This window comes from Pristis pectinata, chromosome 6 (assembly GCF_009764475.1).
Source record: "Pristis pectinata isolate sPriPec2 chromosome 6, sPriPec2.1.pri, whole genome shotgun sequence".
Classification (NCBI taxonomy): Eukaryota; Metazoa; Chordata; class Chondrichthyes; order Rhinopristiformes; family Pristidae; genus Pristis; species Pristis pectinata.
Window position 1 is genome coordinate 96,821,233 of NC_067410.1, and position 13,861 is coordinate 96,835,093.

A 13,861-nucleotide genomic window follows, 5' to 3' on the forward strand; every position below is an offset into this window, starting at 1 on the left:
TCTCTTCCTGCAGCTCTTTTGTTCCTATGATCCTTTCTTTGGCCACTCATTTCCTGGTCCTGGTCTTGCTGAAGCCTCTTTTCATCCAAAATACATTTGGACAGGTGCATGGAAAGGAAAGGATTAGTGGGATATGGGTCAATTGCAGGCAAATAGGATTAGCACAGGAAGACAACTTGGTTGGCATGGACAATTTGAGCTGAAGGGCCTCTTTCCATGCTGTATAACTCTGTGACTATGACAATGCACTCCATGTACCCAAATGCCAGGCATAGGCATACACAACTCATTTCTCTCAAACCTACTGATCTCCAAATCACTCCTCAGCACATCTATAGATCACTGACAATCAATGCAAGTAGCACAACTGAAAGGATTCTCCCAGCTGGTGAAATCAGGTTTCCAGTGGAAGTACCACACAAGCTATCAGCTCTGTGTTCTGGGGCTGCTGTCAAATTGGTGCTGGTCGAAAAGTGACATCACCACCTTCCTGGCCGGCATGCTTCTGTCATGCACAGATGCTACCATGCTGTTCAATTTGATAAGCAACATGAGTTGCACTCCGGATGAATGTGAATGATTTGTGCATGCAATCCAAGCAAATGGGCAGAAGATACATAAGCCTGAGAGCATGTACTACCAGGCTCAAGGACAGCTTCTAACCACTGTTATCAGACCTTTCATACACTAAAAGATAAACTCTTGATCTCTCAATCTACCTCATTGTGACCCTTGCACTTTATTTGCCTCCCTTTTTACAGTTGCACTTTCTCTGAAACTGTAACACTATATTCCGCATTCTGCTTTCCTTCTTACTACCTCAAAGTACTCATGAATGAAACAATCAGCCTGGATGGCTGTATCTTGATACATGTGATAAGAATAAACCAATTCCAGTTCCAGATGGGTATATGAAGGTATCAATTCTTTTTTTGCAGTTTTGTGGCCAACGAGTTTTTAAAAACGGTTCAAAATGTTTTTGCAACTTTACTTATGGCCTCTTTAAATGCCTTTGTGTAAACATCACTCCTCAGGAGCCCAAGATATCCATTTGATATTGGAGGCTGATACCATAGAACGATCAATGGGAAATTGAATAGGCTAATTTAGGGGTCAATTTAATCCAATGATCTTTATTATCGGCTGCAGAGACCTGACATTGGTGACACAGCTAATGAACCCAAAGCACTTTGCTGATGCAACATTTATTAAAGATCCCTAACATGCTAAAAATGAAATGTAAACTAGCTGTCTCCTCACTGGCACCACAATACTGCCCCACTGATTCGGAGCCCATTTGGACTAAGCATTGAAGAAAGGTGCCAAAATATATCCACACCCTTATACCCTCACCATCATTGTGTTTCATGCTACCCAACCACCTCCCAGAAAATAATTAGGCTTGTGTTATCTTTAGGATGGCATCCTTGACCAGTCTCCCAATGCAGAAACCCCTGCTGCTGTTCTCAGAGGAGCTAATGGTGCTCAATCTAATGCATTAAGCAAAGGCAATGTGAGAGCACCACATCAATGAGGTGATCTGCATTATTGAAGGAGGTCAGCTCATTCCTGGAGAGCTCATTAGAACAGGATAGGTATCAATAATACTCCATGGGAACATGTAAACTGTGCCAATGTTAACAGTAGATAGGAAGGAACTTCTGGTGTCAGAACAAAAAGATCTGAGTAATTGCTTATTCAGTGAATATTTCGTATAAGAGGTCTCTGCCCATTTTTCAAATAAGCCTGGTTTTGGGGGAAAAATGAAAAATATACCCCATTGAAATGAACTACCTGCAGTGATAGAACAGACTGCACCTGTTGTATTTTTGTTAATTATTAGTGTATGCCCTATCTGCACCATCATATTAGGCTTGTAATCCTTAGCCCTCACATAATTATCTTTTCCCAGAAAGGGAACGCTATTAAGCAGCAAGCAGACAGATAGGGGAAAGATTAAGTGCTATGAATTACTAATGTTAGCCCTTTATCGATGAGCTGCTTCAATTCTTTCCTTAAGATCTTCACAGAGAATAATGGAAAGAGGGTGGTGACGAAATTCAGTCTTCTTAAATGTCCAGTTACTTTGTGGCATTTATGCATGGTAGTACTCTACAAATAAATACTCTTTGAAATACTGAAAGCACATACCACCAGGCTCGAGGATAGCTTCTATCTTGCTGTTATAAGACTATTGAATGGTTCCCTGTTACAATGAGATGGGCTCTTGACCTCACAATCCATTTGGTTATGACCTTGCACCTTATTGTCCACCTTCACTGCACTTTCTCTGTAACTGTAACACTTTATTCTGCATTCTGTTATTGTTTTACCTTGTACTACCTCAATGCACTGTTGTAATGAATTGATCTGCATGAACAGTGTGCAAGACAAGTCCTTCACTGTACCTTGGTACATGTGACAATAATAAACCAATTTACCAATCTACTCTACAAGTACTCCTTTCCTGAATTTTGATTGTTCCCTTTTTATCAGTCATTTTTCCAATGAATTCCACCACCACAAATACTGTCTGTCTCCTTCCCCCGTCCTCAGCCATTCCCTGAAGGATTATTGCATCTTCCATAAGTTTCTTGTACCATCAAACATTATTGATTCTTCGATAATCTTGGTATCCAGAAAATCTTGGCAAGGCTTTGTCCTCTATTCCAGGCTGAAGTGCACACGGGTGCAATAAAAGGTTTTTTACAATAATAAAGAAAATTAATGAGGTTAATGCAGAAAATTTCCTGGAACAAGACCAGGACAGGATAACTGATGTCCTATCTGAGGTCACTTTAGCTGCAAACTCAAGAATATCCCAGAAAGGATAATTATGTGAGGACAAAGCTTAATATAATGCTGCAGCTGGAGCATGCAGTATATATTGGTTATGTTAATGGATTCGCCGCCAGAGTTCTGGACCATTGATCCAGGTACACGTGTTTGAATTCTGCCATGGCAGGTGGGGATTTAAATTCAAGTAATTAAATACATATGGAATTTAAAACAAAAAGCTTGTCTCATTAAGGGCAGCTATGAAACTGTTGAACTGTTGTAAAAGGCCACCTGGGAAGGAAATCTGACACCTTTACCCTGCCTAGCTTACACATAACTCCCCATTCACTCCAGATCAGTGTTGAATTCCATAACTTCATAGAGTTGCACAGCACAGAAACAGGCCCTTCGGTCCATCATGTCTATGTCAATCATAGGCCAGTGAGTCTTACTTCAGCGGTAGGCAAATTACTGGAGAAGATTCTTAGAGACAGGATTTATGGGCATTTGGAGAAGCAATGGCTGATTAGGGATAGTCATCATGGCTTTGTGAGGGGCAGGTCGTGCCTCACGAGCCTGATTGAATTCTTTGAGGATGTGACAAAGCACATTGATGAAGGTAGAGCAGTGAATGTGGTGTACATGGATTTTAGTAAGGCGTTTGACAAGGTTCCTCATGGAAGGCTCATTCATGAAGTCAGGAGGTCGGTGACCAGTGGTGTTCCGCAGGGATCTGTTCTGGGACCCCTGCTCTTTGTGACTTTTATAAATGACTTGGATGAGGATGTGGAAGGTTGGGTTAGTAAATTTGCAGGCAACACGAAGGTTGGTGGTGTTGTGGATAGTGCAGAAGGTTGCTGCAGGTTACAACAGGACATTGATAGAATGCAGAGCTGGGCTGAGAAGTGGCAGATGACGTTCAAACCAGAAAAAGTGTGAAGTGATACACTTTGGAAGATCAAATTGGAAGGCAGAATACAAGGTTAATGGCAGGACTCTTAGCAGTGTGGAGGAACAGAGGGATCTTGGGGTCCACCTCTACAGATTCCTCAAGGTTGCCGCACAGGTTGATAGGGTTGTTAAGAAGATGTATGGTGTGCTGGCCTTCATTCGTTGGGGTATTGAGTTCAAGAGCCATAAGGTAATGTTGCAGCTCTATAAAGCTCTTGTTAGACCACACTTTGAGTATTGTGTTCAGTTCTGGTTGCCTCATAATAGGAAGGATGTGGAAACTTCAGAGAGGGTGCAGAGTAGATTTACCAGGATGCTGCCTGGATTGGAGATCATGTCTTATGAGGATAGGCTGAGAGAGCTAGGGCTTTTCTCTTTGGAGCAAAGGAGGATGAGAGGTGGCTTGATAGAGGTGTACAAGATGATAAGAGGCATAGATCAAGTGGACAGTCAGAGACTTTTTCCCAGGGTGAAAATAGTGAACACAAGGAGCATGATTTTGAGGTGATTGGAGGAAGGTATAAGGGGGATGTCAGAGGCAAGTTTTTTACATAGAGAGCAGTGGGTGCATGGCACGCACTGCTGGCAGAGGTGGTGGAGGCAGGTGCATTAGGGACATTTAAGAGACTCTTAGATAGGCACAAGAATGATATAGGGGGCTATATGGAGGAAAAGGTTAGATAGATCTTAGAGCAAGGTAAAATGTCGGCCCAACATTGTGGGCCGAAGGGCCTGTACTGTGCTGTAATATTCTATGTTCATAAGGCCTATCTATACTAATCACACTGGCCTGTTTAAAATCCATATTTCTCTATGCATTGCTCATTCAAGCCTCTTTCCATCTGCTCCTTAAATGTTGTTACTTTTCCTGCCTCCACCACCTCCTCTGACAGCTCATTCCGGACACCAACTACTCTTTGTGTGAAAAAAATTAGCCCTGAGATCCCCTTTAGACCTTTTCCCACTCATCTTAAAGCTTTTCCCTCTAGTTTTAGACACCCCTACCCTGAGAAACAGACACTGGCTATCTACTCTGTCTGTGACTCTCACAATTTTTTATACCTCTATCATGTCACCTCTCAGCCTCCTTTTCTCCAAGGAAAACAAACCCAGCCTATCTAATTTTCCTTGTAACTCAAGCCCTTCAATCCAGGCAACATCCCTGTGAATCTTTTCTGCACCCTCCTGAGCTTTAACTCGCTCAGTATCTAGCTATCTCTGTTTATATCAGAACTGGCCAGTTCCGTTATATGGTAATGGTATAGGTTTATTATTGTCACTTGTACTGAGGTATAGTGAAACACTTATCTTCCATACCATTCATACAGATCAAATCATTACACTGTGCAGATACACTGAGTTAGTACAGAGTGAATTGAGGTAGTACAGGTAAAAACAATAACAGAGTACAGAGTAAAGTGTCACAGCTACAGGGAAGTGCATTGCAGGTAGACAATAAGGTGCAAGGTCATACAAGGTAGATTGTAAGGTCAAGAGTCCATCTCATCGTATAAGGGAAGCATTCAATAGTCTTATCACAGTGGGAGAGAAGCTGTCCTTGAGCCTGGTGGTATGTGCCCTCAGGCTCCTGTCTCTTCTGCCGGATGGGAGAGGAGAGAAGAGAGAATGACCCAGGTGGGTGGGTTCTTTGATTATGCTGGCTGCTACACCAAAACAACGAGAGGTAAAGACAGAGTCCAAGGAGGGGAGGCTGGTGTCCGTGATGCGCTGGGCTGTGTCCACAACTCTCTGCAGCTTCTTGCGGTCCTGGGCAGAGCAGTTGTCATACCAAGTCGTGATACATCCAGATAGGATGCTTTCTATGGTGCATCAGTAAGTTGGTGAGATTCAAAGGGGACAAACCAAATTTCTTTAGCCTCCTGAGGAAGTAGAGGTGCTGGTGAGCTTACTTGGCCGTGGCACCTACGTGATTTGACCAGGAACTTGAAGCTCTCAACCCTCTCGACCTCAGCACCATTGATGTAGACAGGTGCATGTTTTGTCTTCTTTGTTACAGAATCTTCAACATACTTGCTGATAAAGTTTGTGATGGTGATGACATATTCATCTAGGTTGGCAGCTGAGTCTTTGAACATGGACCAGTCCACTGACTCAAAGCAGTCGCATAGAAGCTCATCTATTTCCTCAGACCAGCACTGCCAGACTCTCTGTATTGGATCCTTCTGTTTCAGTTTCTGTTTGTATTCAGGGAGGAGGAGCACAGCCTGGTGGTTCATCCAGCTATATGTCATATATATGACTTATGACAGATACATGTCATCCAGCTGTAATACTAGCTCAGCTTTTCTTTCTCCATTACCACCACCTACTGGGCATTTCCTACAGCTCTGCATTTCACAGCTTTTACATTCCTTTGCTTATGCTCTCTCTTTCTATCTGCCATTGTTTCATAATATTCATATTCTTTTGTTCGTGCTCTCTCTCTCTCAGTGTCACTCTACCCTCATTAACACATCAATTGGATGAGTCCCTCTGCAGCTTATTCCCACACCAATCCTGGTCTCCCCCTGTTGGAGACATTCCCTCTGTCCATTGCATCCCTCCCTCATGCTCTCTGCAAATTAAAACTGATAGTTTCCTCTCTCTCCCAATTCTGGATCTTTGACCTGAAACTCCTTCTCTCTTTCCACAGATTCTGTCTGAGTGTTTCCACCATTTTCTATTTTCATTTCAGATCTCCAACAGCTGCCGTTGTTTGATTTTTCATCCAATATTGTGGTTCACTCTTAACTGTCTCCTCACTTTAGATAATAGATCCAGTGGCGTCCACATCTTGTGAATTAATAAAAATAAGCAGTTTGACCCAACAACATCATGTTGTTTAACCAATAGCCACAGGAATTTGGACCTATGAAATTTTTAACAGAGAGAAAGACTCATTTTTCTCTGTTAGACTGGAGCCAGTAAATGACGTACTTTGCTATTTTGTATCACATTATCCAGCACTATTAACGTAGGTCTAGACTAGTGCGCTATAGATTCTTGACCAAAATTGTACTTAGCACTTTTCTGGGAAAGAACAATATGTATTAACTTGTGATTAATTCCTTTGACTAACTGTGTCCATTCAACAATACTTATAAACCAGCAAGCACAAAGTAAATCGGTAAATGGGAGCGTGTGAGTTAGGATAGGGGCAGTAGTCCTTGTGGGTGTAAGATAAGATAAGATATCTTTATTAGTCACATGTACATTGAAACACACAGTGAAATGCATCTCTTGCATAGAGTATTCTGGGGGTAGCCGCAAGTGTCACCATGCTTCCGGCGCCAACATAGCATGCCCACAACTTCCTAAGATGATGAAGGTCAATCAAGAGACAAGTGTAAAAGGCACGGATGAGTGTTTCGTCAACAGATGAGTTTGGCAAAATCAGACGATGTAATGGTGGCTGAAATAGGCAGTTTTCATAATGGCATCAATATGTGTCATAGTCATAGAGTTATACAGCCCTTCAGCCCAACTTGTTCATGCTGACCACAGTGCCCACCTGAACTAGTCCTATTTGTCTGCATTTGGCCCATATCTCTCCAAACCTTTCCTCTCCGTGTACCTGCCCAAATGTGATCCAAAGTTTACCTTAAAATCTAATGTTGTGAGTAGTTTAGTTCAGTTTCAGACAGTTGTCAGGGAAAGCAATGCAGCCTGAGGCTAGGGAACAGAATATGGTTGAGAGTGAAGCCTTCTCCCCACTTAATTGGGGGAACTATTGCAGCCTGATGGTTGAATAACTTAATTGGTATCTTGGTGTCCAAACAATGGAAGACTGTCAAAACTGTAATGGGTTTAACAATGTCTCTGACAGAAACAATTAAAAACTATTCTAAATGATAAGTAATTAAAATGTTTTTAAAAATATATAAAATTAGTTAAACACAAAAAATATGTTAATAACTAGATACATTAAGCAAATCCAAAGTAATTAAAAAAGATCTTTTCCTTTCTTCCAATAATTCTACAATCTCCTTTGAAATCAAAGGGACATGGATCCTGGGCAAGCCTAATCTGGTGCAGGATGCAAGAGTCGATTCCCCAATGTAAATACTGAGGAATTTGAGGAAGATTGAGCTCCACTGCTTGCATCCAATATCAGGGCATTCAGATAATAGAGTGCCCTGTATTACTGACCAAGTGCAGAAATTCTGCATTTGACCCCACACACATGGAAATCCTGGACACTAACGACTGCCCACAAAATCCTGGCCAATATTGCATACTTAGTACATGCAACACAGGATAATTGCCTTATTATCTTACTAACTTAATCCAGTTGTGATGAAAGATAATTGAACATAGGACAGTACAGCACAGTACAGGCCCTTCGGCCCATGATGTTGTGCTGACCTATATAAACCTACTCTACAATCAATCTAACCCTTCCCTTATACACAGCCCATAACCCTCCATTTTTATTACATCCATGTGCCTATCTAAGAGTCTCTTAAATATCCCTACTGTATCAGCCTCTACCACCACCCCCTGGCAGTGCATTCCAGGCACCCACCACTCTCTGGGTAAAAAACTTACCTCTGACTTCTCCCCTAAACTTTCCTCCACTCACCTTAAATGGATGTTCTCTGGTATTGGCCATTGCCGCCCTGGGAAAAAGGTGCTGGCTGTCCACTTTATCTATGCCTCCCATAATCTTATACACCTCTATCAAGTCGCCTCTCATCCTCCATCGCTCCAAAGAGAAATGCCCTAGTTTGCTCAACCTTTCCTCATAAGACATGTTCTCTAATCCAGGCAGTATCCTGCTAAATCTCCTCTGCCACCCTCTCTAAAGCTTCCACATCCTTCCTATAATGAAGCAACCGGAACTGAACACAATACTCTATAAGTGTGGTCTAACCTGCGTTTTATAGAGCTGTAACATTACCTTGCAGCTCTTGAACTCAATCCCCCAACTAATAAAGACCAGCACGCCATACACATTCTTAACCACCCTATCAACTTGCTCGGCAACTTTGAGGGATCCATGGACTTGGATCCCAAGATCCCTCTGTTCCTCCACACTGCTAAGAATCCTGCCATTAACCTTCTACTCTGCCTTCAAGTTCGATCTTCCAAAGTTTATCACTTCATACTTTGCCGGATTGAATTCCATCTGCCACTTCTCCACTCAACTCTGCATCCTGTCTCTATCCTGTTGTAACCTACAACAATGTTCTACACTATCCATAAAACCATCAATCTTTGTGTCATCTGTAAACTTACTAACCCACTCTTCTACTTCCTCATCCAAGTCATTTATAAAAATTACAAAGTGCAGGGGTCCCAGAACAGATCCCTGCGGAACACCACTAGTCACCAACCTCCAGGCAGAATATGCTCCATCTACTACCACCCTCTGCCTTCTGTGGGCAAGCCAATTCCGAATCCATGGAGCCAAGTTTCCATGGATACCATGCCTCATGATTTTCTGGATGAGCCTACCATTGGGAACCTTGTCAAACACCATAGTAAAATCCATACACACCATATCCACCACTCTACCTTCATCAATTTGTTTTGTCACCTTCTTGACAAAATAAGGCTCGTGAGGCACAACCTGCCCCTCACAAAGCCATGCTGACTATCCCTAAAAAGTTCTCCAAATGCTTGCAAATCATGTCCAACAGTTTGCCCACCACTGATGTAAGACTCATTGGTCTATAATTCCCAAGATTATCCCTATTACCTTTCTCGAACAATGGATTTGCCATCCTCCAATCCTCCGGTACCACTCCTGTGGCCAGGGAGGATACAAAGGTCATCGTTAATGCCCTAGCAATCTCTTCCCTCACTTCCTGCAGTAACATTGATTGAAGTATTAAGTGTATCTCTGCCCAGAGACACTGCCTGGCTCGCCAAGGATTTCCAGCACTTTTTGTCTTAATTTCAGATTTCCAACATCTGCACTATTTTGCATTTGACTGCCACGCTAAGTCTATCCTCACACTCTAAAGTTTAAATGCCTTGATCCCTGAACCTCACACTATTGATGTGACGTTTATTTGCAAGAAGCTGTCCTCTATTAATAGAAAATGAATGCAAGTTTGAATGAATTATTCATATACTGCAGTGTAACCTACAGCCACACTTAGGAAATGAATTCTCTGTACATTCCTTCAAAAGTCCGGTTGCAATCATTAATTAAAATGACAAGTAAACGGACAACTCAATGAGATAAAAATGATATCCATCACTGAAGATTCTGCAATGTCGTACAGCAGCATTAGATTTCCAACAGCCAATGAAAGTGTCATCAGCTTATTGCCAGACCTACATTCGTGTCACCAGTACTAATCATTAATGATATCTCTGCTGCTATATGGAATAGGATTAAGAACAATCTGAGTGGGGTGTAACAATTCTGCCATACCTGTCTCTGCGAGATACAAACAAGACTTGTGTAACATATGTAACACAGAGCAAACAGATGAAAACTGTAGCTCACAATATTCTGTTTTTCTGTGCATGTAGTTAAACAGAAGGCAACAAGGAAAATGGAAGCAGGTAGAAAGCCAGAGAACAGATACAGGAATGTGTCCCATTTCCTCTTCATAGAGCAAGCCCGCCGCTTAGCACAATGTTGATGTAGTAGTTCCAATTGCAGAAGGAAAAGATTGTTTTCCCTTAAACTTTCCCACATTCTTCATCTGAAGACCTGAGACAAGTAATGTTGTTAAAAAGTCAGCAAAAATGCACAAGTTAATTATTATTACAACACTGAATGCTGGACTGATTGCAGCAGTGCTCCCCAGGCAAAGCACAATGTGAAGGCAGCCAACTGTTTTCTTCATTTAAAATGTATACAGTAAATTAAGTTGAATGGTTTCAGTTATAGTGGAAATAGTCCCACTTAAATTCTGAATGATTGTCTAGGGATGTGTGGGAGTGGGTGGGAAGTGGTGGGGGTGGGGGAGGTGCATTTCGATTACAGAACTAATGAAGGACTTTAGCTGATTTCACCTCACAGCAGCTTACAATTCAAGCACTAAGCCTGCTTTAAAACAGTTTCATCTTCCTGAGAGCTTAGGCTGAGTTTTTTTAATCTGCGCCATTTTACTTGGGTGGTGGGGAGGTGATGATTGTTTTAAAAAGATCCAGTCTTTAACATTATTTTCAGAATCATCCGGGGGCACTGGAATGGGGCTGTTTAAGTGCACATATGACATTTGGCCCTTTGGCAGGTTGAATGTAAATCATTGCTGACTGCCGAAGATTTATCTCCTCTTCCCCCTCAAAAGGGTTTTAGCCTAGTTGTTTTTTTTTAAATGGTGGTAATTTATCGTTTCACCAAATAACCATAAGCAGAAATGATTCACGTGGTTTCTGCAACACATTACTGTGGATCACAACAGCCAGGCATGGCAAGCTATCAGGTCAAGATAAAAAGTTAATCCTTTTTGTTTTTCCATCTTGGCATACTTCCAAAGATTTCTGTGGTAGCAGAGAGTTAGTGCTAAATGCATCAGAGATATCGCAATCTCACTCGTCAACCCAGTCTCTTAATGCTCCAATTTGATATGGACAATATAATGACATAGATGTAACAAACATTTCTTTTAAAATTGATTGTTGTAGGCAGCATTGGATTATCCTCAGAATGATTCATGGCTGAGATATTATCATTCCTTTCCTCGCTCAATTTTGGGTCAATTTAATCACTTCCAGTTTGACCAGCTAGAAATTTACAGACTGATTTGATTACTACTCTTTCATTTTTCCATCACTGAAATAAAATCTGAACAAGCTTAAAATAAAAAAAAATATTCTCAGAGTGGGTCTACAAAGTGTTTCATCTTCCTCGTGAGGCTCAGTGATGATATGTAACAGTATGATGATATTGCCAGTAAAACCTCTAATGGGATTCTCTGTTGCTAAGATATGCAACATTATAACCTTTGTAATGTGAAGTTAAAATAAATATAAAAAACACAACATATAGTGCAAATCAGTAATCTTGAGCTACCATTTTGTCTCCACCGCATCAGAAAAGCATTTAGTTGTACACTGCATTTGCCCCCATCTCTTCCATAACTTCTTCAGACAGTACAAGGGACAGATACAAAGGACTTGCTATTGATCTTGTGACTGTATCAGTGGAAATGCTGGCATGGACACTAAGACTGGTAATTTTTTTGTTAATACTATTTTAATAATTTTTACAAAGAAAGTTAAGAACATCTTTCAGTGAGACGCAGGTTGGTATTTCTTCCATTCCTCAAAATATACATGTCATGACTTCAAATAGACAAAGTGATGGCTGTATGCCAACATCTGTTCACATTTTATTTGTTTAATATGCTCGTCAGTTTCTTTCTAGTTATAGCCAATATTTTAGCAACTTAGAAGCCATTCCTATGGGGACTGAAGGAAAACTACAAGCATCTTATACCATTATTTATCATGTCAGGGTTTTATTATCAGATCAGTTTTACTCCATCAGAATGAATGGCTTAAACTGACTGGTACTTCTTTTAAATGGAGTTGATAATAAAGGGAATTTCTGACCAAATTCTTATAATGCAATAAAATGGCTGTTAGCTTTACATGGGGATTTCTGTTTTCCAGCAGGGAGTTAGAACTATGGCAGCATTTTTAATAATCTCAGGAAAACTGCAATTAAAGACATTATTGCTTGGGCACATCCAATTTATAACAACAAGCTACAGTATAAGAACTGAAACTCATTAGATAGTTTCTAGTTCTGTGCGCACATAAATGAACCAAATCACTTGATAAACACAGCAAATGAATAACATTGGGCTAATTTCTTCCATCATGGCATCTTCAGTTTTGTGAGGAGAGACAGAAAGGATCAAAGTCTAAAGGAAAGCTGATTATTGAGTATTCCCATTTAAGAAAACATTTTTCAGATTGGAGGCCTGTGACCAGTGGTGTGCCATAGGAATCAGCACTGGGTCCACTGTTGCTTGTCGTCTGTATTAATGATTTGGATGACAATGTTGTAAAGTAGGAAGTTTGTTTGCAGTTTGCAGTAAGTTTGCAGATGACACAAAAATTGGTGCTGTAGTGGACAGTGAAGAAGGTTATCTAACAGGATCTAGATGAACTGGGGAAGTGGGCCAAGGAATGGCAGATGGAATTTAACTCAGACAAGTGTGGGGTGTTGCATTTTGGTCAGCTAAACTAGGGCATAACTTACAGAGTAGATGGTTGGGCCCTGGAGACTGTCGTAGAACAGAGAGACCTGGGGTACTGATATGTAGTTCCCTGAAAGTGGCAACACTGCCAGATAGGGTGGTGAAGAAGGTGTCTGACACCCTTGCCTTCATCAGTCAGGACACTGAGCACAGGAGTTCCAGCATCATGTTACGACTGTACAACTCGTTGAGGAGACTACATTTGGAGCATTGTGTGTAGTTTTGGTCACCCAGCTGGAGGAAGGATGTCGTTAAGCTGAAAAGGATACAGAAAAGATTCATGAGGATGTTACCGGGACTGGAGGGCTTGAGGTTTGATAGGCTGGGACTTTTCCCTGGAGTGTAGGAAGTTGAGAGGTGATCTTATCGAGGTATATGAAATCATGAGGGAAGTAGATAAGATTGATTGTCACAGTCTTTTTCCCAGGGTAGGGGAGAATAAAACTAGAGGGCGTAGAGTTAAGATGAGAGGGGAAAGATTTAAAGGGGACTTGAAGGGCAACTTTTTCACACAGGTGGTGGTGGGTATGTGGAACGAGCTATCTGAGAAAGTGGTAGAGTCGGGTACAGTTATAATGTTTAAAAGACATTTGTACAGGTACATGGATAGGAAAGGTTTGGAGAGATATGGGCCAAGTGCAGGTGAATGAGATTAGCTCAGGAAAGCACCTTGGTCTGAATGGATGTGTTGGGTCAAAGGGCTGTATGACGTGGGAAAGGAGGAGATCCAGAAGCCATACACACTCCATGGTACACTGTCCCCACCCGATCAGCCCATTGGACAGGAATGTCTTGAAAATTCCAAGTAGTCACCAACTAGTAGTTCAAGGGATGTACAGAGCAGATTGAATGGGCCAGCTCTAGAAGCCAGTGCAATGACTACAATACAGCTGTACAAAAGCAGTGCTGAGATAAAATAAAGAACAGTCACTCCAGAGGTGATGCTCTGAAAGACCTTG